Source organism: Plutella xylostella, chromosome Z (genome assembly GCF_932276165.1).
Source record: "Plutella xylostella chromosome Z, ilPluXylo3.1, whole genome shotgun sequence".
NCBI classification, from domain to species: domain Eukaryota; kingdom Metazoa; phylum Arthropoda; class Insecta; order Lepidoptera; family Plutellidae; genus Plutella; species Plutella xylostella.
In genome coordinates, this window is record NC_064012.1 from 2,502,499 (window position 1) to 2,529,130 (window position 26,632).

Below are 26,632 nucleotides of genomic sequence, written 5' to 3' on the forward strand. Positions count from 1 at the left end.
ACCAAGGTAAGTAAAACAGAGATAAAGTATTCGAATCAGAAGAGTAGTCTGAGCCAATAGATACAATGGCAGAGGCAAGTGGCCCAGCTAGCGGACCAGAGCCCGCACGACGCTACCCTCCTAAAAATTGAAGGAAGGGGAACACTGCATTAGTAAATACGCGCGAAAATCGATGCGGGGGGGTGGGTTTTGGCGCTTGCGTCGCGCCGCGCGAGCCCGCGTGTTTTAGTCTGGCTTCAGTACCAGACACACGTCACCTGTGGCTGCGGCGGCTACAGGCCGACTTGTTGCGAGAGCCACCTGTTACCCTAATATGGAAGCCCCGTAAAACCCAGGTAAGTGACCAACTAATCACTAATAGCCCTAGCGAATTTTCTAGAAAGTTATAACCTCAAATGTTGGCCGGCCGCGTTCCTAGTTTGAAAAGCGCGCGCTCGCCGCCGTCCGTGCGTGTGTGTGTGCGGCCGGATCCCGAGCCGGTGCGGCGACCCCCACGGTGGGCTCACAGACCAAGGAACATCATTATTATACTTAATTTAAATTTCGAATGCCTCAAAAAGTTTCAAAACTTTTATGCTTTTACCAGGTTAAAACTTTTTCTGACGTTTCCACATTTTTTATTATTTTTCCGATGTTGCTTTTTTTTTGAATTGTTGACTGTGAAGAAAACTGAATGGTTACACTTTCGATTGAAGGGTTACATACACCATATTTTCTTTCTAATTTTGTTGTAGAACACGACTTATTATAATATGATTTTATATAGTTACAAACTATTTTAGATGTAGGAATTATCTTTACATTATTAATTTAATACCTACTAACTTTGTCTAAAAATAAAGAATTACAAGTTATACAAGTTCGAATTTTGCATTAAGTAACTTGGTATCTACTTACAAACAATATCTTTAGAAGAATCTATTTAGAACCACGCGTTACCTACTACGTTATTTTTGCGCTTTATAAGGCTGGTCAAATTAACATATTACCATTTAAGCACCTCACAATAATTTTGTTTAGTAGGTAGTTCGAAAAAACCTTTTTAATTCGTGAAAAAAATATTATTACTGTATTGAATTCTCTTTGGTTTAACGGGTGTTACAGAGCGACTTGAAACCATCTAGCCCAATACATTGGTTATAGGCATAACTTTTCACTCAATATTTTAAACTATTAAACACTAGTTATACCATTAAAAATATGGCTACGCCAAAGCTATGGTCCTAACTTCATAATGTACAGTGGTAATTATTGCACAAACAATCATGTTATAATAAGTATACAATGCTCATTATTATACGTAAAGGTAAGCGTCCACCATTCGGCAGCATCGTACGGAACGGACGCATCGCATTAAGTAGGTATTCTTTGTGTAGAAATTTACACAAGTGCATCAACGTCATCGGCATTGCCGACGCTGTTTGAAAATCCGTTTGTACGATAGCGATAGACGGAAGCTTATCTTAAAAAAGCAATTGTTATATTTGACTCCGCTACTGAATTTCTAAGAATGAAATTTCGCTGACTGTTATTTAGGTATAAAGTTTATGATTCTTGGTACAAGACAAGACAACCACGCGTCATACCGTGCAATGACTAAAATGTGATAAGAGTAACACTTAAAAATGTTTCATCACGTATTTTAATGCACTAGACTGCACCGAAATAGTACCTATTGTGATGCTTATACTTAACCAGATTTTTCGATACATTTTCATATTCAAATAGGTACAATACATACCTACCTACCTCTTCTGTGCTCAAAAGATTTCTTATCATAGATATTAACATACAGCTATTTATACGACGTGTTTGATTTCAGTATTCTTGAGATTTTTCATAAACTCGAAGGCCTCTCACGGATCCCCTAGGTTCCGCAGAACAATAATAAACCCATAAACAAAAGACTAACAGTGCATGTGTAAAGTGTATTTTTTAAAATCTCAGATACTAAAGTGAAAAATGCTCATTTCAAGTTGAAAAAAATCTGGTAATAAATAATATAATAGTTCAGTAGGTATCTGAGATAAAATAAATTGGTAAGTACTTTTGGTTTATCTACCTTTAGGAAATATACCTATACTCTTTCCATTATATTATTGGTTTTTAGACATTCGAAATCCCATACATGTTTGACGACTGCAAAGGAAAACCAACTTTACTTACCAGACATAAGTAAACGTCAAGAATACAATAACATAATGGAAGCTCTATAATTGATTCTATAGAATAGGTCTAGGATAGCATTTACTTATTGGGTGTATAAGTGGCAGACACCAAACCTTCAGGCTTCTTGAAAACATCTTACAGTCTTGTTTACCACTTTCCCGACAACTTAAGCTTGATTGTGTTGTGGTACACCAACCTGCACTAGGTCCACGTGGTGGAAAACCCTTCCCCGAAGGAGACCCGTGACCCAGCAGTGTGGACATGATGAATTAAAATGATTGGGAGTAAAAATGCAAAGTTCCAAAGTGGCCAGTTTCGCATATAAAGCCAGACACTTCAGCATCGATTTCAGTTGTTTGTTCAATGTAACCATACACGTTTGATTTTGTAAATTGGACGGCAAATTAATTAAGTAAAATAAGTGATGAAATTTATACAACGCGGCCGAAAGTGGTTACGCCGAATTATTTCCATGAAAATGTGTATCAAAATATTACATTCGAGGATAGCCTGTCACCGCGAGGCAACTATACTCCAACAACGCTAACTTTGCTACGGGTAAATTATTAATTTTCTTTAACTCCTTAAACGGAGGAAGAAGAACAAGAAGTACTACGTTGGTGTTAAAAATTACAAAGAATAATAATTCAACAAACATATTTTTTTTTGGTTTTGAGTGGTTTCGGTTGTCGCACTCTAGGCAGATTGCTGATGAAACATAATATCATGCAATTGCTTTGTGGCTGAATTGTTATGCAATATTTAATTGCGCCTGGTCGCGACAGGTGGGTCAGAATGAAAATGCATTTTAATATTTGATTCCTGCTCAATGCTCATACAGGTGAAGAAAGTAATTAAAGTCTGAAACGGGGAATAGGCACATAGGCCACAATCACAGCATAATGGACATTAAACTCGGTAAATGCAAAGATTCGTTTCTCCATTGTTGAAAAAAAAAAACACGCACTCACGCCTTGTACCAATGTACTCCCTTGCGGGGTAGGCAGAGGTGCATTGCTGCACCCACTTTTCGCCAGAGTGTATGTTAGTCCCAATTGTTGAACTTAATACATATATTTGCCTATTTAAAATTTTAAAATTGGGCTGATAAATATAATAGGTTAGGATGATATAATTATATCCCCTAATAGCCTAATACATAGAATGAACTGTCAGCAGTTTACAAGAAGCTTGCAAGCGTCATCATCATCATCATAATACTAAAATTCAAGTACCACGATGACTCTTCCAAGCCTTTATTTACCTTTTATCTTTCTTGTAAAACAAACTTGTGAACACACACTTGAGAGTGTGTTAACGAATATAAATCATAACAAACATTTTAATCAATCTACATATAGAACTTAAAAGTTATTTTTATAATACAAACACAAGCATAAATACAGAGGTGAGCATATACCTAAAAGTATACATACACAACACACTTAATATCAAACTTCACCATCCTCATCCACCCTCATTCATCTATAAATGTATTCCATAAGGAAACTGAAATAAACTTACCGTACATATGACGGGAAATGCATATTCTACAAAGGAATAAACTCACAGAATTTAAGCATCTGTTCATAATATGTCTCCAGTCTAGACCTTTTGTTTCACGACAAATAGCGCGCAATACCTGCCCCGGGGAAATGTTAGAGTGGTCACTTCGGAAACTTCTGCTGAAGAGCATCACAAACATACAAGAGAACCGTACCTGAAGGAACTTTAATTTTAGCACTATTGAAACATAACATATTATTTAGAACTTGGAAAATGATATTTACTTTATATGTAGGTATTTATTGAGGTACGGTCAGCTGCATAAGTCGTTATACACTTCTGTACCTTGTCAAACTAACGAACCGTCAATATTTCAATGAATGGATAGGCGGTTTCAGATTGACAAGGTACAAAAATTTATAGCTACTTATGCAGCTGACTGTACCCCCGATGCAATAGCATAAAGTATACATTTAAAAGCTTACAATTAATTATCGTATGTTGGTATATGATTTATAAATGGCACTGCACATTTGAGGCAAATGCACTCAGTCGAGTTGCGATGCCGAAGGCAGTATGCGCCGGCCAGCCTTCCAGCTCGACTAGCTGACCAGCCGACCGTCCCTGTACGATACCATTCACTTAAGTTGACCAAAATATATGCCGTTTTCTCATGTAGTAGGCACAAACATAATTGAATAGTAAAACAGCAGTTGAAACGTGTCAATGCCGCGATTGTCAAATAGCAATGGTGAAAAAGTAGTGACGGTCATGAGCTGCCTCCACCAATCCCATATAATACATTCTCACATCAGCCTGCCAGTCTTGTGCTTGACATCGCTACCATGTCCACTACGATACCATTCACTGCTTCCCTATTTAACGGGTGCTAGGCCCGCAAATTAAACTCGGCGCAGCTAAAACAGGTGCAGGGAAAATTGGTGAGAACACCACACACCCTCGTTTAGCGACCACACCATCGCCCGGGTAGTTAATATCGTGACGTTGCTGTCTAGTACTGAGGTCACTTTAGCTTACGGAAAACGAACAAATGAGAGCTGTTACGCAATCGGTACTTCGATACGGTTAATGCAGCAACATAGAGATGTGTTTAGTACAACAGTGGTACCGCTAACAAACTTTTTTTATAAGCTTCGGAGCGCCGCATTAATGAACTAGACTCTTTGACTTTTCATTTTAAGCGTACATACATGAAATCTATGGTTCGTTAGTTTTTCGTAAGCTGCAGTGACCCTCCTGACTTGGGGCCAACACAATTACGTGCCACTATGTCCACTATCGATAGTTATAATGTCTATACCGTGTTTAGGCTACAGGGCTGTCAATTACAAAGGTGCACAATCTAGGCGGGCCTCGTTATGGCTTTACGCGTCGCTTGCAGAGCACTGGGGGGTTACTTTATGCTAGAACTGTCGTGTAACCGGCACGTATACAACGATAGAGTCGAGGCTCACGCAGCAGTGCTCCTAAACTTGGTTTTTGGTCATATAGAGTGACCCCCCTGGACGGGCCGTGCTGTTGAATGCGGTACAGACAATAGGGGGGTCTATTGTCTTTTTGATGTGATCGCTGGTGTACGAATCTTGGTTTGATGAATTTGGAGGAGAGATGAGGCACAGCCAAAATGTGGTAGGTATTTGCCATTGTGTTTAGATCAGTTTTCACTTACTTGCTTATCTTATGTTATTCATGTCATTCGGAATATAAGTTCCTAGTTTATTTCTCCTAAATACATTTGTGTAGAGGAAAATAAATGCATAGCATGATTTCAGCGAGTCAAAGCGACTTTAACGTTAAAAACGAGATATTTCTGAATATATTACCGTCATCGTAGTAAAAGCTATTGCCGACAATGCGAGTTAATGTTACCAAAGAGGAAATGCAATATTGTTTATCTAGTTATGGGACAAAATGCAGCTATCTTTTATATTTTGCTGTAAACTTGCAACAAAGAAAGCTAGCCTCTACCGCTAGATAGTTACCTATTTATAATGTTTCAGATTTGAAATTTAAAGTAGTTTATTCCAAGGATGTAAAAATATGGCACGGTACTTTTTTAGATATTTTATGAAAATGTTAGAATGCCACTGACAAACATAAAAAAAAACATCTCGGCAAGTACTGAATTTTTTTTCTGCCTTGTCATAATAAAAAGTTTATGAATTAATACAGTATTTTGACATGGTATAAAAGTGTGTACATGGTACATTAGTTGACATAGTGAAGGCTACTCCCTTGTGAGGTAGGAGGAATAAACCAACCTCTCCTATATTACGGCACACATTGTCTATGTCTTTGTTGACTAGAACCTTCACAATTTCCCGGTCCGTCTCCAACAACACGAGTGAAATTGCGACCTATTTCTGCTTACCTACACAAAGCTCGTATTTTTCTGACTCGCTTCGAAAACTAGCAACAATAGACTCGCAGCTCGCTCCCCAACGCCTATTGGTTGGACCACTTCACTATACTTAGTCTAGGCCGGCGGTTCTCGAATACTTTTTGCTTAAGGTACCCTATTTTGTTAGGCGTTCTTTTATCGGAACACTTCTTTAGGCGTTGGACCTAGTTGGCACATTACGTATGCAAGGGTATTCTTAATTTTCGCGGATCTCTTGACCGCTTTTACGGAACCCCTGAGTCAGTGAATCACTATGGGAACCGTTGTTCTAGTCTCTAGGCCCTAGGCTCTAGTGCAGGGGTGGCCAACTTAATTGAACCAAAGATCGTCGATCGTTTTTGCTAATCAACCCTGTGCGATATACCAATTACGTATTATGTTTGAAATTTTAAATGACAGCGTAGTATAGTTATATATAATATGGTTACTGCGATCGACCGGTTGGCCACCCCTGCGCTAGTGCAATGGGGAATTGGATATAGGGGGCCACTCTATATGACGAAGAACGAAGTTTCTGAACGCTACTGCGCGAGCCCCGACTCTACCTCGTGCCGATTGCACGACAGCTCTCGTTCGTTCGTTTTTCGTCAGTATAGAGTAACCCTCTAGATACGATTCAAGTTCAGTTTTGTATCGAAAGAGTTTTACAAAAGTCGGACATGGCGGGGAGGTTCTGCTCAGACTCCCTTATGTATTGTCTCTACTGTAAACTGCCACTCGAATTGAGCAATGGACAAAGGTTTTGTAAACCATTTACATGAGGTATCTAACTTTGTTTGTAGTATTGGGTTGTTTTATTAGCAGTTATGTGTGTTTTTGTGCACATGGCCTGCTAGCGAGGCATCTCTGAGCTTTGGTTCATCTACAGGGTGTTGCAAAAAGGGGTTTTATAGGGTGACACGGTTAATCAGTCTCAACTTATTTTATATACCAACTTTATGAAATGCTTGATAAGTAGTAAAAAATTTAGTGACCATAGTGACCAACAAAGTTTCTATGTAGAAATAAAGTACGTACGTTTCTATAACAGGAGTCTTACCAAACTTTTTAACCTCATGTATAGTTGTGAACCTTAGCTTCGGCTACAGTTTAAGTACAGCGGAGATAATCCTATTATTTATTTAAACCGTGGATTAAAACTAAAAAACGGTAACTGACTGGCTTCTTAATCAAGTGGATAAGGTTTGGATCTGATCGCTCGGATCGAAAATCGAATTAAATAAACACGTAACTAGTTAGTTAGAGTATACCAAGCGACGCTAACCTCGCAACTTGGGTAAAATATGGAAAAATGTTTTTCAAGGAATATAAGTACTAACAAGAAGCTGGTAGCCATGAGTGTATAATAGTAAAGAGCACAGATTAAAGCATGATTCACGCTACACCGTGTCTCGACCGGGCACTTTTGTATGAAGTTTCATGCCTGACAGTGGCTCGGCCGTGCCCAACTACATGCACCGTGCCCCAGCCGGGCGGCCCGGTCGAGACACGATGTAGCGTAAATCAACCTTAAAAATTATTTAGCAAGACGTACGAATTCAATTCCAGAAATCAAATAACAAAGAATACCTCATTGTTGGACCTAATAAACTTTTATATTTTGTTGGCATACATATAATATGCCATCAAAATATAGGTAAATTAGGTAAGCGTAAACTCCGATAGGTTCACGCTTACTACGTTCGTACGCAACAGAAGCATCGAATTCAATATTATTATTAGAAATTCACACAAGTGCGAATTCATGTGCATTGACGGCCGCGTTCTTCAAACATTTATGAAAAAAATATTGTTTTATACGATTCTATACCTACGGTTATGTGCAGAGCAGAGAAACCTGACCCCCCTCTCATAGTAACAATGCTTCTGGGAGGGGTCAGATTTCTCTGCCTTATACTACGATACTAATAGATGGACGCTTACCTAAAACATAAATGCTTATTTCTGTTTATCTAAATTCTATAAAAAGAGCTTTCATTTGTGCTTTTTATTTAAAAAAAAACATGCATAAATAGTACATTAAATAATAACATATACATTTACAACCACTACCACTTTTGTGTAATAAACAAGACTATTATATTTTTATTTTATTTTATAATATTTGGAGAACTTACAGCTACAACACAATATGAACATATCAGGTAAACAGCTACTAGCCAATTACAAGTTCCCACATATGGTTCCAATGGTAAGGATTGAATTCTAGAACCCATTTCTTCGCTATTCAGCGCTGAGACCGGTTCCAGAACTCAATCCTTAGTTATTATACCTAGGCGTTACACGACACCAGCTGTAACACACACTAATACTAAAACACTAATATCTGTACTTAATAAAAACAACTAAGTTAACTAAAACTAGATATGATAATTAGGTACTTAGACTGACTTAAATGATTTTGTTCACAAAAGCAACTGTTAGGTATCTATTAACATTACTATGTTTCTTACTGAAAGGATCAAACTCTGAATCGTTATAAATTTTATTAAGTGAATTACTCGCACGTATAAAAAATGAATTCTGTCTATAATTAGTTTTTACAAGTGGAATTTGCATTATGGAATGGTGACGGGGTAGGCGACTAGGGACATAAAATTTAAGCTTTGCGACTAGATCTGAGCAATCAGTCTTACCATTAATTATATTGATTAAATACGAAATATCGGCAGCTTCTCTTCTTATATAAAGTGGAAGTAAGTGTAGGCGTTTGCAAGACATTTCATATGATTCCTTTGGCAAGTGGAATTTAAATCTTAAAAACCGTATGAATTTTTTCTGAATTTTTTCCAATCTAGAGACGTAATCTTTGTACCGAGGGTTCCAAATTTGGGAGGCATATTCCAGACTACTTCTTACGTAAGCACAGTAGAGAACCTTCAGAGATTTCAATGACCGAAAAGATTTAGAGACTCTCATGATGAAACCTAGGGATTTTAAAGCTTTTGTAGTTATAGCATCTATATGTTGATCAAAAACCAATTTCGAGTCATGTATAACTCCTATATCACGAATGTTATTACTTCTCTGGATGTGTAAACCTCTGAGAGTGTAATTAGATAGGTAAATATGGATTTTTCTAGTGTAAGATACTGTGTAGCATTTTGAAATGTTTAGATCTAATTTATTAGTATGACAATAGTGGTCAAATCTGATAAGGTCCTCCTGTAAAAGATTTTGTTGCTCAATGTTATTGACTGTGCGAAATAATTTTAAATCGTCAGCAAATAATAGACACATAGAATGCTGAAAACAGGAGTCTATGTCATTTACAAAAATTATAAACAATAAGGGCCCTAAAAGGGACCCTTGCGGAACGCCAGAAGGAATGCCAGACCAAGGAGACATAAAACCGTTGAGTACAACAGCTTGCGATCTGTTATCGACATATGAGCAAAACCACCTAAAGAGGTTACCCCTTATACCCAGTCTTAGAAGTTTATTTAAAAGAAGCGCGTGGTCAATTCGATCAAAAGCTTTACTGAAGTCGGTATAGATTACGTCAACTTGGTCTCCCCTATCCATACGTTCAGTAATGCAGTCATTCAGTAAAGCTAGATTTGAGACAGTTGATCTTCCCTTAAGGAAACCAACCCAATATTAATAGTATATATTATTTCGCGAGTAATATGAGTGATATTTTATCATAAATAATGATGATCTTTGCCTTTGACGATTTTTATGGTTACATTAAATACGTGAAATATTTTACTTGGGCTTATTTACATTAACAAAATATTCTTTACAAAGATTCAGAGTATTATACTGTACAGTAATGTTATATTATTCATAGAGACCCGTGTCTTATTCCATTGTATTAGACAAGTAAAGATTCCTTGAGAGGTATTCTTTTAGCTACCCTGGAAACAATAGCACATTATGTATATTCTGAAGCAACCCACCCAGCATCGACTAAGTCTATTAAATCCGAACTTTATACAATTTTCCACCAACCAATAGCAGCCGAGAAATTCAAACAAGAATGCTATATCGTAATATCCTGTGAAATCTTGTGGATGAAGAGAATTCCGCGGCGTCAGCCAAAGCTATTTGAGAGTGAAAAAAACTCAGCTTCGGTATTTTTATTTCTGTTTGAAGCGAAGCGAAGGAGTGCTCGAGTTACCTGCATGTATTTACCTTTAAGGAGATATATACTTAGCTGTTTTATTCTTATAAAGCTAGAATACATACTAGTGCATGTTATTTAAAAATTGATTTGATTGATACCCATGCACACGACACTTTTTTAAGTAATTGTTATCGCGTATGCCCCGACGACGCCGACGGCCGTGCCGATAAATAATAATATTGCAATACCGCTCTGAAACATAATAATTAGATTTCAGTAAGCATCCTTTTCTTTAAGTCATGCTGTTTCCAAACTCTTTATTTGTTTAGGTATTTAATGGTAAGCGATTACTTACATCAGCTCAAATAATAATATCCAAATATGCCGATGCTTTTACCGATAATAAATATACTACCATTTTACCATTCAAAAGCTTCAAATTAGTGTCTGAAAATCCGCTTACTTCAATTTTAAATGGCACAGAAATACGTACGATAAAATATTTTTCATACCGATACCGCCCTGTTTTCGACGGATTACCTAATGAATGTACTCTTCTCGCCCACCCTCTGAAAACAAAAAAAAACATTACTAATCGATCGCCGGTGCTCTCTCATATTTTTGTATTGTTTGTATTGTAACTACGAGCACAAATCTGCACCTAATAATTCTCTTTTGGCCTTCTGTTCTTCAGCTGTTTTATGAGATACTTATGTATCTACCTAACCTTCTCTATAATACATGCTATATTTTGTGCAATAAATTTACATTATTTGTTTTTAGGCAAGTATGTAGGTATGTATAGTTGTACGGGTAAGGTAGGCATTCATATCTCAGTCGTACATCTCTGGCTGATATTGGAGCTTTTTGTTTACATACATATGCATATTTATTTATATTTATAAGCTGAATTGATTTTAGTCGAACCAGCAATAAAATAAATTAACAAGACATCAGGAGTTCATTGCAGCCAATTTACTTTGACTAATATGTAATCTGTGCCCCAATGATGTAACTTAAAAAAAAACGTATATCTAACGTACATCGAAAAAATAAAATCTAGATGAAATATTAAACAAAAAATATGCAGGCTTAATGAAAGAAAACAAGTTCTTTAAATACAACATAAGTACGCACCACTGAGGACGTTCTTCCGTAGGCTGCAGTTCGAGATGAAGAAATTACCCGGCGATGCGACGTTGGATCACTGGCGCGAGAGCTAACGAGTTACTTATACCATGACTGAGAAGGAGATACAGTAATAACTTAGATTAACAATATACGAATAGGTGTGACACGTACAAAAACAAAACAAAAACTGTTCTCATTTTGTTTACTGTCGTTTCAAGTTCAACCTAATGACAACTATTGCACCAATAAATAAAGTCTCAAAATTTCTAACCGAACTAATTAAAAATAACGAGCGGCATGGAGGAAGTGGGGTGTTATTTTCCGAGACGTTCATTTTGCACTGACACTTCATCTTGTTCGTATATTGGTAATCTAAGAGTAATAATGTGTGATGGAAATTTACTCTGCTGTAGATTAGATATTATACAGTCGTGAGGAGCTGTCAGCTGCAACTTGGTACCTATTATTAGGAATAGTGCACAGTCTAATCCTAACTTCAGACTTGAGTACTGTCAGCAACATAAATCAGGTATACTATATATAGTGCTTGATATGGGTTCTGTTTAATTTTAACATGTCAGGGAAACAAAGCGTAGTAACATGAACTTGAGATTCAGGCTTATATTCGTGAACAGAATTCAGCGGTGTGGAATTTCCTCCACGTCCTCTCGCCTTATTATACCACTTTTGCAACACCTTGAAACTTGTCTTTATAATACCTATTAAACCTGCATAATAATAACTGTGCGTAAAGATGTGTGTGTTATCCATAGTACTTATAGGATAAAATGGTAGAACATTTTCAATTACTTACGTGATACAAGATAAAGCCACATACAAACAATATGGATAATTATGATAAAGCACCTAACCACAAGCCAATAATCTGTTCAGGCATCAATTGAAACGGATATAATAAGAGCTTTTAAAAGCTTTCATGAAATTGGTCCGCTAAGCCAGGCAACGGGTGGATGTCTACTTACGTTATTCTTTTATGTAATTTGTTTTGTTTTTATGTTTTACCGACCTAATGGATTGCAGTAATCCTGATGCAGCCAACATGGTGCTGTTTTTTAAACAACTTCGAAAAAAGAGGAGGTTCTCAATTGCCATGATTAGAATTTGTTTTGAATTGCACTATTTTCAATAAAGTTATAAAATATTTACTAGCTCAACGGATCTTTATATAATATGAGTATAAAATAGCTTTAAATATGTACGGGCAATGAAAAAGTTCCAGTCAGAAAATCATAAAGTTCCTCAACGGAAAATGCTAGCTTAATGACGCCGTCTGCAATATTGAAGTACATTTAAAAGCTCACCAGAATATTACCAACTAAAAACGTAAAATTTTTGGTCAAATTTCCTATTGAATGTATGAAGAAATTGAGGCCATTTAGTGCCGGAATTTTGTAAGTTGAACTGTTTGTTTGCTCGTGAGTGTACTTTTAGTAATAATGTTTTAAATAAATAAAGACCGACCTACTATAAAAGGTACATATATTTCCAGTACACACAGTAGTTTTACTGTTTTACCTGCTTGTTTCCGGTCTCGACATACACGGGGTTCACTCTCTAAATCGACAAACGAACGAACGAGAATCGCCATCAATCGGCACTCTTATCGCAGCTCTCCGTAGCTTCAGAAAAAACAAAAACTTCAGCGCTAACCATGACTCTATCTAATTGTACTAAGCGTGGCGATCGAGGGACAACTCTCGTTCGTTCGTTCATAGAGTGACCCCCTAGGTACCTACCTGTTCCACGTTTCCCCTTGACCTATTCGCGAAGAAGTGGCTAATCAATGCAGAGTATCAAAGAGAGTTTTACCTTTGAAGTCTTTCGCCTCACTGCGGGTTCCAGACCCAGTGGAAATAAATTGCTGCTTCTGTATCTTATACTTCATACTGGACTGATCAGTTTGATAAAAAATAAAAATCATGTGCCTGATGTACACACGTGGTGTTACAAAAAGGATGTAGTAAGACAACTCAACAACTTTTTAATATTGAAAATTCGCGTAAAAATAATCTGTCTAGATAACGCCTTAAAAACGTGTTATTCCAAAAATAGTAACATTTTTGTTTACGTATCTACAGTGATTGTTTAACTACGAGTTTCAATATTTTATGACGGTCGTATTAAATACGTTCTCCGCTCCGATGGTTTCGTTTTCCCTGTGTTTCCGACAGGGGATTAAGTCCCACAGCCCCGCATCCCGTGCCCAGCGTATGACCGCTTCAATTTGAAACCTGTTAATACATTTTATTTTACGAAAACACATTTTAAGTTACTATTTATTAGGGTACTCTTGGGTAGTTAGTATTTATGAGCAATTATGATTAAATATGCAAGTATACATCACACAAACGGCTAACTTTTTTAGGCTTAGATTTAGGTACCTTTGGTATTGGATTGTCTTTATACGAAGCATTTTTATCATACGTATATTTGCAATGGATGAAGACGTTCAGTTAATTCAATGAGTGATGTATTTACTTCCCTATCCTCCCTTTACTTAATACCAATAGACACCTAGGGCCTCAGGGTAAATCGCGGTCAGTTAGGTCAGGGTATCCGTATACAATAAACAAAAACTAATGGTTCGAATCGGCTAATGAATGGATTAACTACATACCCCATTAGAATTTGTATTATGATCAATTGGTAATTATTGGATTTGAAATTTCAAATGTAATCTACTCGTACTGAAATTAAATACAAATATATTGTGTACAGGGGGTTAAAAATTGTATAGTAAGTATAAAAAAGACGACCCAAAGACTTTTGATTTTTTTTGTTGCAAAGATTAGTGATTTATTTGAGCCAACAAGAGCTAAAATTTCTTAATAACAATCTAGCTAGTTAGTATTTGTAAGTAAAAAATAAAAACACAACGCAAAATTCGTATTTCTACGTATTGTATCTTAATTTTTAAGCTTTCTAAGATAAAGTGGCGTATTTAAATAGAACATAATAATATTTCAATGTTTCAAAATAGGAATTAATAAACATTTCACAAAAAACAGTTTCCAATTCCAATAGCGAGACAGAACGAAACAGTATAAAATAAGCGCTCAATAACTAATTGGTTTGATGTGACTGCTGCAGCGAGCGACCGGTACTCTCTTATTCCAGACTGCAGATAATTTCATTATAAGGCTTTGCTGGACTGGAGTCTTGCCGGGCGGTAGCAATAGCGCATTGTTTCAGTTGTAATTGACGTACAATTGACATGTTTTATACAGAATGTTCAAAATATCCGAAAATTAATTTTAAATAATCTAATGTAATAATACATTATATAAACAAACAAAGTACAAGTAAAAGGATTTTCAAAAACTCGTAGAACAAAAGTAGTTCAGCCCGCCTTCTCGGCTTTGTATAACAACGTTTGCAACGTTCTGTATACATACATACATACAAATATATATCTCCACTGTCACTAGTAGGTGCACTGCCATTTATTGATTTATTATATTTCCGTCCGAACTTCCAAGCAAGACCAAGAAACTAAACTTGAGCTGTAGACAAGACAAGGGTAGGGCTGAGTTGCTAAAGTTTTCATTCACCATCTTATGATTAGAATCAAGTCTGACACCATTGTAGGTACCAATAAATAAAGTCAAGCCTTCTAACCAAACCGAATTAAAAGTAATTGAAAAAATAAAAATAAAATTTCTGAAGATTTGTAAAATAGTTTAATATTACAATAAAAGATGAACAAAAGCCTATATCTAAACCACCTACTTACGCGATCTAAATATAAAAAACTGTTTATATTCAGATTCCTTCTTACTGCTTCTATTTTACTCTGTAAACCAACTTACCTAACTAATTCTACTATCTACTCCACTAATACCTACCTTTTCTTGTGTACCCGTGTTACATGGCGTCAATAAATGATTTTGATTTTGGTTTTTTAATATTTTGTGGAGAATATCGTTAAATTCATAACCTTTTATTTTATTTTATAATATTTACGATTTCAATATGATGCTCATTTAACAAGTGTGTCGAGCTCACGGAATAACGTCAGTAAAACAGAAAGGCTTTTGAAGTAAATGCTCAATATTATGGGATAAAAGCTTCACAGCACACAGATTTCCTTTTTGAATTTCATCGGTTATTTATTTCATAAACAGAAGTTTTATACATACATATAATAATATGCTCACGACTGTAATCCCCCAAGGGTGATTGACCCTTTCGTTCGATGAAACTTTTTTCTCTGAACTTTTCAGCGGGTTGAATTTTCGGTAAAACTCCACCATTATGTAAAAAGTCTTAAATGCAGATGGTATTGTTTTTAAAATTTAATAAATGCTGCTGCTGCCAGCTGTTTCCAGTAAAATGTCTTTACTATTAAAGATTAAAGTACCCTTCAAGTGGCATCGCCGTGAGGCCTCGTGTATACAAACAAATCAAACGTTAATTTAACAATGCATGAACACATAGAACAACGTTGCTCGGGTACGAAAACATGATAAATTTATAACAACAACGCAACGCTTTAAACTTTAAAAAGTATTTGCGGAATGAAAATTATAGGGCTAACAGTAAGCATAGGTAAAGTGAAGTTCAGTGGAGCATTTACCGCAAAAATAACAGAAGGGTCACACCAGCTTAAAAAAGAAACAAAAGAACGAACGAGGGCTGTCTTGCAATCAGATAACATAAAATTCGCACTGAGTTTTTTCACGGCACGGGAGACACGCTACCTAGCGAGCGGTACGTAGCTGTACTATCTCCGTGCCATACAAATCTGCGTTTTCGATTTCACTTCTCGATAGGTGAAAAAACTCGCACTCGAGGCCCAGAACGTTTAAAACAAATAGATAAAGTCGTAGTTTTCGCAGCTTAGCTTCCAATAAATTTGTTGGTTGTGTCTGTCTGTCTGTCTAAGTGTCTATGTAGCAATACCCTATATCACGGGAATGAGCAAAAATATCGAGTTAAAATTTAAATTAGAAAACTAGTCATTTTTAGTTCAATCTATTAGTGACTACCATGTAAATGTAACAAGTGGCAAATTATCGTTCTCATACAATTACTATGAAAAATAAATACAATTGGTATACTAAGCCGAAAACTACATGTGCAGCATGTTTATATCTAAGCCCGAAACTGAAATCAGAATTTGGAAATTCGCGAAAAAAAATATTTTTTTCCATAGTAAAAAGTCACGTGACCAACAAAGTTTCTATGGAAAATTATTTTTTTTTTCGCGAATTTTCAAATTTTGATTTTAGTTTCGGGCTTAGATATAACATGCTGCACATGTAGGTTTCGGCTTAGTATACCCTTTTTTGCAACACCCTGTATATGTATATGGTTGCGGGCAAACACAATTTTAATCAATCACGCTCTGAAAGTAGGTGTGGTGTGATTTGCCTGAAAAGAGGAATGAAAGTAGCTCTTTTTATGCCGGGGGAAAATTTTGAATTCTTTTGAAAAATACACCTGATAAGTACCTAATATTTACCTTTTAATGGAGGTGAGGATTTTTTTGTTTTTCATATACATATTTAAACGTTGTAATTCGACTTGCCTCGTATTTGCTATGAAAAGCACAGTGTTTACCTCTGGAGAACCCCTTGGATAACAATGTAGTATTATTCTAACTATAGTTGACAGTACGGATTCTACGGAGCCTTTTGTGCGCGAGTTGGACTCGAACTTGGCAGTTATTTGTATGCTAGAGTGCGCTCCAGAAGTTGCCCGCCACCTCGGGCGCCGCCGGGCTGACCACGTAATTTTAAAACTTCCACCTTCCACCTTTTTCCTTTAAATATTTTTACACGGTCTTTTTCTACAGCAAACTGTGCCGGCATCGGGCGCCGGTATTTCTTGGTATTGGGCTTGTCTGTAATTAAGACATTAAATTAGATTGGGGATTATTTTTATCCAATAATGATTGGAACGTTTAACAAGAACTAAAAAAAATAAAACTTTAAAGTTTTAGGGCGAGGCTCCATTGGTGCGTTGCGTCGCGTCGTGGTCGCAGTCACACATTTTTATAACAGTTTCTTTGCGATAAAGGCGACGCGACGCAACTCACCCCACGAGTGAATGAGAATTGGCTACAAGAGGTAAGCGTCCAACTATCGGCATTGCCCGTAACCCGCAACTGACGCGTCGCATTCAGTATTCTTTGCATAGACATTGACACAGGTACAGCTACTTCATCGACGACATTGCCGACGCCGTGTTTTTCCGTACATTCATGAAATTTCTTTTTTGTCCGATAGGGCGCTTACCTTTAATCGCCTGAATTTTTTTACTTACGTAGTTGCCACACCGTTCATTAAAGGGCTGAGCTCGCTTAGACCGAATTCGGCTTAACTAAAGCCAGTCAGGACGGCTCTGCGAATGGACTAAATTGACCAATTAAATCACCTTAGTTGCCTCGGCCATTACTCCTGCCTGGCTTTTCAAAACTTTCACTTTGAACACGACTGAGTAAGTGCTTATTTAAGTACTCACAGACACATACTCGTAAGTGTAGTTTATTAGTTTATTGAACTAACGAACGAAGTTCTGACGACAATACAAAGCACTAGTTGAACAAACCAAAATACGAACCTATACATACAATACTCACCTCCAGACAATCAGTAAGTAGCTTTATAGCTTCAATAAATTATAATATGTGAAGTACATGTTTACTGTCTTACAAGTTCTACTTTAACCTCGGTTGAAAAAATAAAATCGATGCTTGTAACAGTGAGCTCTTGATTTGTGCAAATGTCAACAGCATTTGGTTTCCAACCTCCAACTGGAGTAAATAATAGATACTGCAAGCGGAGACCGCAAACAGGTTAAGTAGGGTGACGGTGAAGCCTTCAGTGACAATGACGTCAGGAGGTCGATTCACTAGCCATGTGCTGTATGCAACTATGCTGCGATGATGTGGAAGAAATACGTTCCCACCGGTGCTATGCTATGTGGACGAATGAACATGATCGGTGGATATCAAACGCATCCATACTACGTAGCACTGTACAGTCAGTTCTGAAGGCTCCTTTTGGGGTGCACTCAAGGAGCCCTTTCTAGTGCCGCGTGCCGTATTACCTATTCCTGAAACACGGTAGGCGCTGAAGGATCATTCTTGAGTAAACACATTCAAATTGACTTTTTAACCTTAATAGCCTGGTTGTCTGATTATGAATATCGAAAACATGCAATATAACACGCAATTAATGAATTCCCATGGTTGAAATGCTCTGTTCACGCGCGTCGGGTCGTCGTCGGCACTATGGGAATTATTTACCTAATTACGTTGCGTGTTCCATTGCATGTTACGTTACAGAATGCAGTCTGTACCTGTCTTTAAAAGGTGAATTGTATCAAAAGCGTAATAGCTGTCTAGCGAATATCAACAAGAATGCAATGCAATAAACGATTAAGTATTGAGTTCCCTGGCCATGTAGCACGGGGCACTATTAAGACATGATAAAAGTTCTCCGTCGCGCTCACTCTTGAGGCTGCGCGATGTGAGTGCATGAGCGCGATGCATAACTCTTGTCACGTCTTAAATGCGCACCGTACTAGCCCTTCTGAACTTACTAAAACATTTTTAATGATTGTGGTCTAAGCAGTTTTGGACCCATTTTAAGAACTAGAATTACCCCTTCGGTCACTATCACGAAGTCAAAATGAGTTTACATTTACGAAGTAAATTATTGTCAAATTCAATACATTTTAAATCCGAAAATCATTGTCCGAACAAGTTTGCGATACGTAGTACACTGGGCAGACAGCCACTGACGCTATCTGACTGGACAATTAATGAAACTTGAATTTAATGAAATTGTTAATGTCATTACTATCACTGCGGTCGGTCTACTAGCGATAAGTTAAAAGTAGGTTAGTAATATTATTTGCAAAGACGACAGCAGCAGATGTCCCCGTACCCAGGTTGTATATGAAAGTTCAACCCTCCATACAATTAAAACTCAACCCTAAATTAGCTCTAATAGCCACGTTTAGTTCTACTACACTACATAGTATCTCCCAAAACGTCCGGGCTATTTCGTCAATTACAGCCGTCAATTTCCATTACAGTTGGCATTAAGTATGTAGATTTTGGAGGGAAATTAATTTTCCGATCGTCGGTAAATGCTATTTCAATGCAGCCTGTTTGTGATAATTGCAATACTGAGAATTTCTGAACTATCCATGCTCTAGTTTTGTCGGAGTTGATACAGGTTTGTTGTTCGATACTAGAAAGCAATAATAATCCATTTGTGGGTACCTGTAAAGAAAATAACGTACATTTTTCACATGACATATTATTAATTTCTCGTGACCGATATGCGCTGCAAAAGTTTGTGTGTGTTAAAGGCAATGTGAATGTTTTATGGTTTTGCAAACTCCGGAAGTGAGCGGCTAAGCTTTCCTGAAATATGGTTCACATGGGACATCGCCCGGAATCTAAAAGTTACTGTTTTAGTCAACAAAACAATATTTGCAATGTATAATATGTAACGGCAACCAGAAATTATATTTTCTAGCGTTAAACACGCAAAAAAATATAATTTCTGGATGCGGCTTCAATAAAAATGTTATTATTAAAAAAATATAAATATAAACACTCACACCTTGTACAAATGTACTCCATTGCGGGGTAGGCAGAGGTGCATTGCTGCACCCACTGTGTTTATGTTGGTCCAAATGTAATACGGGCGGGCCTACTGCCATTTCACGGGCACATCCAAGACCCGAGAACAAATATCTGTGTTTAAACAAATATTCGATTCCCGGCTGGCAACCCGGCTCAGAAGTCAGGGTCACTCACCAATACGCCATTCAGTTGTCATTCTAAAATTAAATATCGTCTATTATTAAAAAAGACTTCAAAATCTTTAAACTGGTTATTATAATATTCTTCTAGATAAGATAGTTCGCTGGAATATACTGCCTTCAGCTCAGTCACTGATAAAATTTCACCCTCCAAGCGGCGGCGGCGGCGCTCTCCCCACTCTCATTTAGATTGTGTACTGTACATACAAATTTCAGTGCAGACATCTCGAGCAAATTACGTAATGCATTGTCTTTAGCCAGTTGAGTGGTTAGTTACTTCAAATGTTTAATTATACACACATATAATAATAGGTACGCAAAATGGTAATACGGAAATAAAAGATGATTATCATTATTATAATAATTGGTACGGAAATGGTACCGTCGTTATTTGGTAACTTAAAAACAACAATTATGATTTTAGCCGCTAGGTAGAAAGTTGTTTTATAAAACGAATTTTAAAAGAAAATAACACCTACAAGTAAATATAAACTGGAGAGCAAAGAAAAAGTTCCAGTGACATGTATATCGGCAATGGCAGGTGGAACTTTTTAATTGCTCGCGAGTGTATTTTATACCATATCTTCTTCTTAAGGGGCCGTCCATTAATCACGTGAGGTCGTTTTTCTCATTTTTTGACCCCCCCCCTCCCCCCTGGTGATATTTGGTGAGGTTTGGGACCAACCCCCTCTCCCCCCTCTGGATCACGTGTATTTTTTTGGAAGTCTATGTAATGGCAATTTTTGACTAGAAAAAAAATAGGTCATACTACAAATCGTTAAAATTTTTGCGCCGTCCAAAATATCGGTTCAGAAATACCTAATTTTTGACAAAAAATTAATACACGTGATGTCTAACGAGAACCCCCCCTCCCCCCTCGTGATGTTTCGTGCGGTTTTCAGTACCCCCTCCCCCCCCTTTGAGCCTCACGTGATTAATGGACGGCCCCTAAGTCCTTTAACTCCTAGTGGAGCATAGGGCCGCAACTACAGCTTTCCACTTCTGACGATCAGAGGCAGCAGCCACAACTTCTGGCCAGCTCATGTTGATCGACATGATCTTCTGGGCTAATGTCCTTATCCAAGATATTCTTGGGCGCCCTATCCTTCTTTTTCCTTGCGGGACAAAAACTAGGGCCTGCTTTGTGAGGCGAGAATCCTCCTGCCGCAACGAATGACCTATCCAGCGCCATTTTCGATCGAGGATCTCTAATTCTATACCATATAATAACATAAATATTAGATAAAATCGCTTCGGTACTTTCATTCGTAATAAAAACGTGTCCATTATATGGTAAACAAAGCTTTATGTTCAGGCAATTTTAATCTTCCTTACTTTTTATTACAATGAAATTCATAACATCTATATGAGTAAAAAGTCTCCTTTATAAAGGTTTTTTTTTAATATTAGAAGAACATGTGATACGGTCTTAATCCTCTGACCTACCTATATATGTACCTACTTCAGTTTCATAACTTTTGGAAATAAGCGAAGTATATAGCTTTTCTGTAAAAAAAAATAATTTCTCACTTTTTATTTTGAGAGTTGTTAACATGTTCTCTCCTCTTTTGAAATGCATTTTTTGTGACAGCGCGCATACTTTAAACTCGTATTTACAAGTAGGTACTCTAGAAATTCTGCATTAAAAATTAAATATTACATGGAATCATATTCAGTACTAGCTACAAAGCGAGAGGTTTTTCGATAAAACAATCTGCTCAGATTTCATCCCTTTTTTTGATTTCATTTAAACAATACCACCATATTATAAAAATTAACAAAATTTTAATCGCTTCCCAGTCGAGTACAACGGCAGTGAACGTGTTAAAACGTGCAATATTACTGCAAACCGCACTCCCCTCGAAACTGCGATGTTCTTTACAAATTTAATTTTCCCCAATGCTGCACTAAGTTGGCCCAGAGCTGTGGTGGGATTGAATTGAACGCTACAGTTAAGTAGTTTGCAGTGGAGGACTTGAACTTGATCGTGCTTCCGATCATGTTCGTTTACACATAAAATTTCCTTGATCTAAAAATTTTACAATCATTTATAATAAATTATCTACTAAAGTTTCCTGTTCCTCCTTAATTTTAACTGCTGTCCCTCGGCGGATTCCTGTAGTAAAAAGTCAATTAAGTAATCAAAAAAGTTTGGAGATTATATTTTTTTCTCGTACATTTTCTAAAGTCTTGTATGAATGCCCTTCTGACAAGTCACCCATTTTACTACACCCGTTACTTAAAACCTTTTTTATATTACACAATAATATTATTAATATATAGTTACACCACTACTGAACACTTGCTGTGCGCTACTTCTGTCTCCCAGAATAGGACTCGATGGGTAAACTTTCCTTTACAATTGCAAAATATACCATTATACGATCCCAACAACGAAGAACTCCCTTCATTTTCTAATTAAAATAAATATTGAGATGAAATAGTTTAATTCTATGATAATCACTAAACAAATTTACAAAGAAATAATCAGTAAAAATCTGCTGTATTAATTTTTTTACGGACGAGAAATTTAACAATAGTTATAGATGGTAATATTATTATTGTACATACACTCACGGGCAATGAAAAAGTTCCACTCACAAAATGTCGACACCAAAGGATTGAGCAAAATATTACCGTTTTTAGTTTGTAATATCCTTATGCTCTGCTTAATGTACACTCACGGGCAAAAAAACAGTTCAACTTACAAAATGCAGACACGAAATAACCTAATTAAAAAAATAAAATTGATCGGATATTTGAACCAAATGTTTACGTTTTTAGTTGCTAATATTCTGATGCACATTAAATGTACTTAAATATTGAAGAATGCGTCATTTAGTAACTTTTTTCCGTATAGGAGTAACTTGTTGATTTTCTGAATGGAACTTTTTCATTGCCCGGTAGTGTACACACTTCAATTTTGCAGAAGGCGTCATTAAGCTAGCCTTTTCCGTTTAGGAGTAATTTGGTGCTTTTTCACTGGAACCTTTTCATTGCCCGTGAGTGTATAATGCGTTTTTGATTAGCCAGACATATTTCATGGTAGGTATGTGAAAATGCATAATTGTTAAAACCCGTGACACAAGTATTATACCTGCTTATTTGCTATGGTTTCAAATGTATATACTCACTCAACATAACATGGATTAGTAATTGTACCGAATACCAGCATTATAAGCAGCAACCTACTTAACTATCATGAAGTCGCTAATAAATGTAATCTATTCTCGTGTAGGATTTCGATTAAAAATGAATGTTGCGTTAATATTGTATCTCTCGATAGCTTTCTATTATCATATTTACCTCTACTTTACACCTACTGTAACTCATTAAATTCTATGACCACAATTACCACAACGGAATTCATTTCAGCTAATTGTTCACCGTAACGAACCAATTGCGACCGCGTACCAGCTTACTGTATAAAAGGCGAGGGCGATCGTGATCCAACATAGAATAACTATCACAGAAATGGCTTTGTTCTTGTTACTGTCGTGTGCGATGCTGTCGATGTTGCTGACGATGCTGTCGACGTGTGAAAAAAGAGACAAAAATTGTATTTTCCAGTTAAGAGTGAGCTGATCGAGTAGAGTTGATTGTTTTGCTCACTTTTGGACATCCGACAGGAGGTAGATGGTCGGTGCAACGCTTGAAGTGCTGTTCACCGTTTGTAAAAGTTTGTCTTTGAGTGCCCTCGCCGCTGGCCGCTGGGCGCACGGGATCCGATTGCCTTTTTATGCCCAAAACATCGACCTCGTAGCACTTCACGCGTTCACCGATTCGAATGCAATTTGAATAGTTCAGCCGATTTATTAATATACATTATGAGGCCGTAATCGTTCAAAGATAGACATAGGCCTCTCTGATGGAGCGCCACAACACTTACTCTCTCGGCCTTTTTCATCTCTTTGACGTCATACACTTTAAAAAAAAATGGGTCGAGGTTTTTTAATTATGGTAAGTTCTGGTAATTTACATCCTACCTACTACCACTTACATATCTTTGGTTTGGTATTTTGATTTTATTATGCCCGATGAATAATGATGTATTATGGATTATTCCGGTTATTCAACTTTTCGCAAAAGATTTCCTCATAATACTATCACGATCTTACCTTTGTAGTTTAAAGTCAAAGAACAGAGCCCCTTTACAATGGTAACCTTTCTTTAACAATGTTTAAGTCAGACAGATAAGATTGTGTACAAAATAAAAGCTCATTCTTAAGACGTTCTGTAAAATTGTAAGGTCAGTGGGTGCAGTCAGATTCACAATTACCGATACAGTTGTCAAATTCACAGATAAAATTCGACTTTTTGACAAGGTACAAAGTTGCAAAGTATACAGAGTCTCTATATTATTATATTTATTATTATCTACATTATTATATATTTATTCATTATTATATTTATTATTATCAGCTCACAACCTACAGAACAAATATCAAGATTCGAATTTCTATCCAAATATACGATACGTCCAGCCAGCCCGTGGCCGCAGGGTGTTAAAACGAGACACATTTTGCAAAATCTGGCAGAGGGTAGGTTTCGGCTGTAACAAGGTTAGTACTGCATCCTGCAAAATGGTTTAGCCTGTGCGGTGCAGCGGTGATGTGACACCAATCACTTTATTTGTGGCAAGTGTTTTTTTATAGTTTCCACCTATGGTTTGGTTTGGTACCGTCAGAAATGGAGAACAATACATTTATAAGATTAATTACATTATCTTACGTTGTTTTATATATGATATACTCGCTGTTCTCACGAGCTTCGATTCGCCTTAAAAAGTTTTCCAGTGGAAATTCCACTATAAAGGTATCCTACGTGTTAATCGAGGATGCTAACTCCATACCAAATGCCATTAAAATCGGTTCAGCCGTGTTGACGTGAAGAAGTAGCAAACATACACACATACAAACTTTCGAATTTATAATATAAGTAGGTTTTTTTTGGTCTACGGTTACAAAGTTAGGTCCTCGATACTCGTAAGTGGAGCATATTAGATTGGGGAGAGTTAAAACAAGGCGCTGACAAAAGTGTCGACACAATTGAAATTAATTCCTTTAAAAATTCATTGATCTAGGGAATCTGGGGTATTAAAAATACTTATACTCAGCCTTAATAAAAATTAAATCCGCGTTGGCCTGATTCGGAGCGACCCGGTAGGGATTAAAAAGCGGCTTTACCTGTAAATAGCGTCTTATTTATAGGTATTTCGAACTAGCTAGATGCAAAATGAGCCTGGCAGCTTTGTGTGGCGGGCGGCAACAGGGCTCTGTTGCGTCGAGCGCTGCATTCTGTGTCGCGCTCCCGGCTGAAGCGCTGCGCCGCTGCACGCGCCGACGCGACGTCGCGGAAACCGATACCAACTCTTTTGTGCTTTTGAAAGAGGAGTTGTCTATAGCTCTTTCTTTTTTCATAATTTGAATTTTGCGCGCGGCGAGTTCTTTTTTTGATTTGGCGATTTTTTTGTCTTTTGTTTTATTTGGTTGGATTTGTTTTTCTTTGGCCTAGAAAGGCCGGTAGATTATACCTTTATGTAATTTATGTTTTTGCTGTAGTGTAAGTATGTACTTATCTTATATAGTAAATGTTAAATAAGAAGTCTTGTTAAATTGGCGATAATTTAGAGATGCCGTTTTAAAGCTGTGTAAATATTAGTTAGCAAAAGTTCCGTCTCTGAAATACCTGTTGATTGCGTCGCTTCGCAGGCGAGTGGCTACCTTAAAACTTTGTCGTAATATGAGATCCGTTTGTTTTATTTGTTTTAACTGTTAGTAGGTAAATTCTGCGCTCATTTATATACAATATCCTGTGTACCGCTGCGATGAACATATTTGCGGAGGTAATAAAACTTGCTGCTATATTTCTAAACTGCAAAATGCTCGTTTGCAGTCAATTTTATTTTGATATTTGACTTTGATGCAGACAGGAACGGTATATTCAAATATTATGATTTTATTTTTGTTTTAGTATTTGTTGTCGTTTACACTGAATAAACCAAAAGGGTTTACTATACCTCAGTAACTAAATAAATATAGTTAGTGGCGGCGTAAAAAACCTCTACTCTACTTAGGTAATTATCTACTTTTTTGTGTAGTCTGGATCGTAAGACCGTACAAAGCAAAGGTCTCTCTTCAGGTAAAACTTGTTAAAGTATTACCACTGAGCGCATATACAGGGTGAACTTATAAATGATAGTCCAAACGAAATATGATGCGTAGTAAATATAATGTCCTCTTCCTTATTACAACTCAAACCCCACCGTACCTTTATTCATTTAAATTACGTATTTACCTATGAGTAAGTGTACCTATCATGATTATCAAATTAATAATATTATGAAATTTATTACATATTTAATTAGAACATAATAGGTATATATACCATATTGATAGTATTGATGCCATAACATTAATAATACACAAACAACCATTAAGTGTGATTTGCAATAGATCACACGAACGTCTCAGATAGTCAGATCCAATTTCCTACAACTGTAATTTAATTGTAGGACATTTCACATTTGA

The 26,632-nt window shown here is 36.8% G+C and overlaps 1 protein-coding gene across 1 annotated transcript in view; it reads left to right on the top strand.

Moving 5' to 3' along the window:
- Positions 1–213: 213 nt before the first annotated feature.
- LOC125491214 (zinc finger protein SNAI2-like) overlaps positions 214–26,632 on the top strand; it is a 52,642-nt gene continuing 26,223 nt past the window's right edge. Inside the window, exon 1 of the mRNA XM_048632670.1 lies at positions 214–335. The gene's annotated coding sequence lies outside the window, so the exon portion shown is untranslated. The remainder of the gene's footprint in view (positions 336–26,632) is intronic.